Source organism: Pongo pygmaeus, chromosome 20 (assembly GCF_028885625.2).
Source record: "Pongo pygmaeus isolate AG05252 chromosome 20, NHGRI_mPonPyg2-v2.0_pri, whole genome shotgun sequence".
NCBI classification, from domain to species: domain Eukaryota; kingdom Metazoa; phylum Chordata; class Mammalia; order Primates; family Hominidae; genus Pongo; species Pongo pygmaeus.
In genome coordinates this window covers 59,692,409-59,698,532 of record NC_072393.2, presented here as the reverse complement: position 1 = coordinate 59,698,532, position 6,124 = coordinate 59,692,409, and positions in this window count along the sequence as shown.

The following is a 6,124-nucleotide window of genomic DNA, read 5'->3' as shown; positions in this document are numbered from 1 at the left end:
GAGGATCGCTGAGCCTGGGGGTCCAGGCCAGCCTGGGCGACAAAGTAACACCTCCTCCCCCAGGGCTCCCTTCCTCGTCTGTCTCTCTTTTTTCCTCCATTTTCTTTTGACGTTAAAATAAAATTTTGATTGTGTGAGATAGGGATACAACATTATTCTTTTCCATGAGAATATCCAGTTAGTTGTCCCAGCACATTCGTAGAAGAGATCTATTACTTTCTGTTATTTATTTACTTATTTCTTTTCTTTTGTTTTGAGACAGAGTATTTCTCTGTCATCCAGGCTGGAGTGCAGTGGCGGGAACTGGGCTCACTGCAGCCTCTGCCTCCTGGGTTCAAGCAATTCCCCTGCCTCAGCCTCTGGAGTACCTGCCACTACAGGCGCGTGCCACCATGCCCGGCTAATTTTTGTATTTTTGTAGGTGGGTTCCCCATGTTGGCCAGCTGGTCTCAAACTCCTGACTTCAAGTGATCCACCTGCCTCGGCTTCCCAAAGTGCTGGGATTACAGGCGTGAGCCACTGTGCCTGGCCCCCCAAAAATACTTTTTACTTCACTGTCTAATTGTTGAGAAAATATAATTGAAAACAAACAAAAAGTCTTCCTCCAAATGAGAAATCATCTCCACGACGATAGTAGAGAAAGAAATTAAAACCATTTCATTAATAAATAAGCCTTAGACCAGATTGTGATGCAAAATACAGACAGCTAAGAGGTTGAAAAAAGAGAAAGAAACTTTACTGTTCTATATAACCCATTAAGTACATGTTTTCAAGATAAACGCCAATCAGTCCTCAGAGAAGAGGACTTGACAACACCCTTGGTCACACACAGTTCATCCTGGCTCTACTTGGTAATGGAGGTGACCATCTGTGTCAGCTAATTAGCTTCATTCTGAGGGACGGGGAGTAACACTAACCCATGTCTTTTTGACAAGTGTGAGTTTTACAACATGGCGACAGGTGCCCTCTCTGGTGAGGCTCCTACAATCCGACAGAAACTGATATCAGCAGTAAATAATAAAATTTAGAATATATGATTAAGTATAGAGTTTATTTGAACACAAAGCATGAGGATAGCCTCCTGGAAACATCAACTCCAAATGAATGGGATCAGCGTTCCCTTAGGTTTCACACACACAGAAAGACAGAGAAGCTTTAGAAGAATCACCATATTTTCCATTCAAGACCAGTTAGTTCATAGGGTGCAGCAAGTTGATTGGTTATGGATTGATATACTTCAAGGAAGGTTACTTTATCACTTGATATAAAGGGACAATGATCCCAGGAGGTCTTATCTCTGGGGCTGCTTAGTCTTTTTAATTATTTACAGAAAAACTCTCTCTCTTTTTTTTTTTTTGGACGGAGTCTTGCTCTCTCACTCAGGCTGGAGTGCAGAAGCATGATGTCAGCTCACTGTAACCTACACCTCTCAGATTCAAGCAGTTCTCCTGCCTCAGCCTCCCAAGTAGCTGGGATTACAGGCATCCACCAACACAGCCGGCTAATATTTGCATTTTTAGTTGAGACAGGGTTTCACCATGTTAGCCAGGCTGGTCTCGAACTCTTGACCTCAGGTGATCTGCTCACCTCAGCCTCCCAAAATGCTGGAATTACAGGTGTGAGCCACTGTGCCCGGCCTATAAGTGGCTTCTTTACAGTGAATGCTATGCAAAACTTCTCATCAGTCATCATCATATTCAATAGCATTGCTTTTATCAATATCACGGAAACCATTATTCTCATTTGGAACAGTCTGCCGTCAACCTTCACAAATGCATATGGAAGCCCTCATGCTGGACTTGTCCTCACCCTAGAATCACCTGGGGGCAGGGTAGTTAATTGAAACAGCATGGATGTTTCCCCCAAGACCAATAGACAGACACTATGGGGAGGGCACAGGTGACGGTAGTAATTGAATATGACCATTTGATCCTAACTGGAAGCCTGGGCTGGGAGCCTCTTAGCTAAGCACTGACTCTCAAGCTTTAAGGTGAATATAAGTCATCTGGCACTCCACAACTCACTGTAATAACGTTTGATTCTGCAGGTTTGAGGTAGCGTTTATAAATTGGCATCTTTAACAAGTTCCCTGTTAATGCCAGTGTTGCTCCCTTTGGACCCATTGTCAGAAGCACTGAGCTACAGAAGGCATGCCCACCACACCAGAGCCCCTTACACCCAAATATCTGGTCTCAGCACAGATATTGTTGGTTCCCAGGGGAGACCATAAGTCACAGTCTTGAAAAGTCAGCTTCTTTTCTTTTTCTTTCTTTTTTTCAGATGGAGTCCCACTCTGTCGCCCAAAGTGCTGGGATTACAGCCTTGAACCACCGCTGCTGGCCTGATAGGAGGGGTTTAAAAGGAGCTTCTAAAGAGGTCAGTGCTCTACACTGAATGAAGGATGGAGGGTGATGGTAATGGCTCCACATTAAAATAACACAAATGCTGCTGTCTTACTGAAGTTTGGTACTTTCTGTGGGATAGATAATTTTCACTTTGTTCTGTTGGCTTTGGTAAATTTCAGAAGTCTAAAATGATTGATTTTAGTGGCTTTGCTAGTGTTTTCATCATTTTGCAGAGGAGACTTGGTTTCTTGTGGTTTGCATTCATCAGTGTCAGAAGCTGATCTCTCTATTCAGTCTTGCAGTTTTAAGTAATGCATTGAACAGTCACATAACAGAACGCTGAGCAGGAGAATTAAATTTCTAGTGTAACCAGAATGGCAGGCACTAAATGAATTATTTTACAATAAGCCTGGGTCCTTTTTATTACCTGTTCAAAGGAGAAGTTTGGAGTCTATAAACTTGTAATAAATGTGGCCTGTAAGAACTACAAATACTGGAAAGCTTCTCTGAGGATGTAATTTCTAATTTGATGAATAAAACATTCTCTTTAATTAACTTGGCAAGGAGAAGGCTTCAATAAAAAGAAAAGCAACTATGCCTGGGGCAGAGCTGGAGTGGAAATAAGATGGCGGACATTGGACGTCATTGAAGACCTGGTGATGTGGTTTTAGTCCATGTGTCAAGAGAAAAAAGCAATTTAAAATATATTAGTTAGGGCCAGGTGCAGCGGCTCATGCCTATAATCCCAGCATTTTGGGAGACCAAGGCGGGTGGATCATATGAGGTCAGGAGTTCAAGACCAGCCTGACCCATATGGTGAAACCACATCTGTAATAAAAATACAAAAAAAATTAGCCAGTGGTGGTGGCATGTGCCTGTAATCCCAGCTACCTGGGAGGCTGAGGCAGGAGAATCACTTGAACCTGGGAGGCAGAGGGTGCAGTGAGCTGAGATCATGCCACTGCACTCTAGCCTAGGTGACAGGGCAGGACTCCATCTCAAAAAAAAAAAAAAAGAGTAAAAATATATTAGTTATTGGGGAATATCAGCATATATAAATGTGTCTTCAGGTAAAAGTGACAACAACCTGGATACAGACACATGGAAACAGGAAATTTTTTCAGGTGTTCAAGAGGGGGCTGTGAAATGTAACTTAGTGATATTGGGGTATGATAATGGGAGAAAATATTTCAAACCATATATACCATACCTGTGATAAGGAGTTTATATCCAAAATATGTAAGGAACACCCACAACTCAAAAGCAAATATTGTAATAGTAATAACCCTATTAAAAAAGAGCAAAGGGGCTGGGTGTGGTGGCTCATGCCTGTAATCCCAACAATTTGGGAGGCCGAGCAAAGTGGATCACCTGAGATCAGGAGGTCAAGAGCAGCCTGGCCAACATGGCGAAACCTCATCTCTACTAAAATACAAAAATTAGCCAGGCGTGGGGGCTAATCATGCCTCCCCAGGAGGCGGAGGTTGCAGGGAGCTGAAATTGTGGCATTGTACTCCGGCCTGGGCAACAGAGGGAGAATCCAACTCAAAAAACAAAACAAAACAAAACAAAAAAGTAAAGGGCCCGAATAGACTAATCATCTGGAAAATGCGAATCAAAATCACAGTGAGGTATCACTTCACATGTCTTAGGATTGCTATTATTAAAAAGACAAAAGGTAACAAGTGGTGAGGATGTGGAGGAAAAAAAAAATACCCCTGTACACTGTTGTTGGGACAGTCAATTGGCAGAGCAATTATCTTTTTAAAAAATTATAAAAAACATGGAGTTGCCTTACAAGTTATAATTTAATTTTACTCAAAACAATATGAGAATTAAAATTCTTTTTAATTTTAAAAATCAAAATGACCAAACAATCCAGCAATCCTACCTCTGAGTATGCATCTGAAGGAAATGGGTATTTCCAAGAGCTATCTGCACTCCCACACTTGCTGCAGTGTTACTCGCATTAGCCAAGGCACGTCAGCCGTATGAGGGTCCTTCATGATGCACGGATAAACACACTGTGAGACAGATAGACAGATTTCTCAGCGGCTGAGAGGGTTTTAGAGATCCTGACACCCGGAGAGGAACTGGGGACAGAAGAGGATGCAGCTTTTCATGACCAAAGCTGAGGGAGTCTGTAAGAGGAGAGGCCAGTGGGGCTCACCTGCAGGAGCCTGCTGAGACTCCGGAGCATGGTCCCTGGGAACGATTCTGATGTTTCTCAACCACGTGCTTCCTTAGCAGAGAACTGTCTAGATTAGCGGTTCCCAGCGTTTTTGGCACCAGGGACTGGTTTGGTGGAAGGCAGTTTTTCCACAGACGGGGGGATGGTTTCAGGATTAAACTGTTCCACCTGAGATCATCAGGCATTAGTTAGATTCTCATAAAGAGCACGCAACCCAGATCCCTCGTATGCACAGTTCCCAGCAGGGTTCGCACTCCTCTGAGATGCAATGGCACTGCTGATCTCACAGGAGGCAGAGCTCAGGTGGTCAAGCTCACTCACCCACTGCTCACCTCCTGCTGTGCGGTCCAGTTCCTAACAGGCCACCCATGGGGACCGGTCCGCAGCCCAGGGGTGGGGATCCCTGGTCTAGATTAGTGCAGCTTGACTTTGGAAAAGAAACAAAAACCCTCTGATGTGGGCACAGCAGCCACATCTTGCAGACCCATGATGCCCAACTTAAGAGCTCCCCGCAGGCCCTCACTGGGTAAGGGCAGTAAGCAGCCCGGGTCCTGCTCCCCAGGAGACCACTGGCCACCACTTCAGAAAAGCCAGGGGATCTCCCTGCACTCTAGGTCTGAGGCATTTGTGAAGATGTAGCTCGGGTGCAGATTCAGCAGGCACATTCCCCGCTGACCCCAGAGCAGCTTTCTGGCCTCGCCCAGCTCCGGGGCCTCCGTGCACCATGGTGCAGACCTTCCAGGCCTTGGCCACCCAGGCACCTGTGTCTTCCCTGCTGAGGGTGGCTTCTCCCAGCCCCACTGGCGGGTCCCTGGGGCCCATCCCTGGATGAAGGAGAAGCTCAGCACTCCTCCCAGGACAGAGAGAGGCCCACCTCTTTCCTGGACAGGAGATAACGGACTCTGTCAGTGGATCAGATTGGGCTGGAGAGGGGGTGCCCAGCCCTGTCCCATAGAGAATGCTGCTCTGAGAGTCAGAACAAAGACCTGCCCCTTCTCAGATTCCTCCAAATGACCAGCAGGGATGACTTTAGACACACGGTGTTAATACATGCTAGAACCTGCGGAAGGAAAATAGGAAAATAACTTCAATGATATACTCAGAATGGTGAACTCTGTGTTTCATATAGGGTCCAGCCCTATGGGGCTTAGCGGGTATTCTCCCTATGCGGAGACGAGAGATTGTAATAAATAGAGACACAAGACAAAGAGATGCCCCCATTCCCAGCTAATTTTTGTATTTTTAGTAGAGACGGGGTTTCACCATGTTGGCCAGGATGTTTTCAATCTCTTGACCTCATGATCCGCCCACCTTGGCCTCCCAAAGCACTAGGATTACAGGTGTGAGCCACCACGCCCGGCCTGTGCTGCATTCTTAGCATTGCACCACCCAGCATTTGGTGACTATTCAGGGTCAGAAGCTTGTCTGTTTATGCCTGTTTGCAGCCACACTTCACCCCACCATCCTTAGCACCTTCACCCACCCCTGCACCTACTGACCCTTCTTCCCGGAAACCACGTAGGTTGGTGACTTAAATCCTCGCATGCAACAGGACTAAAAGAGTTTTAGGCCAGGTACGGTGGCTCAT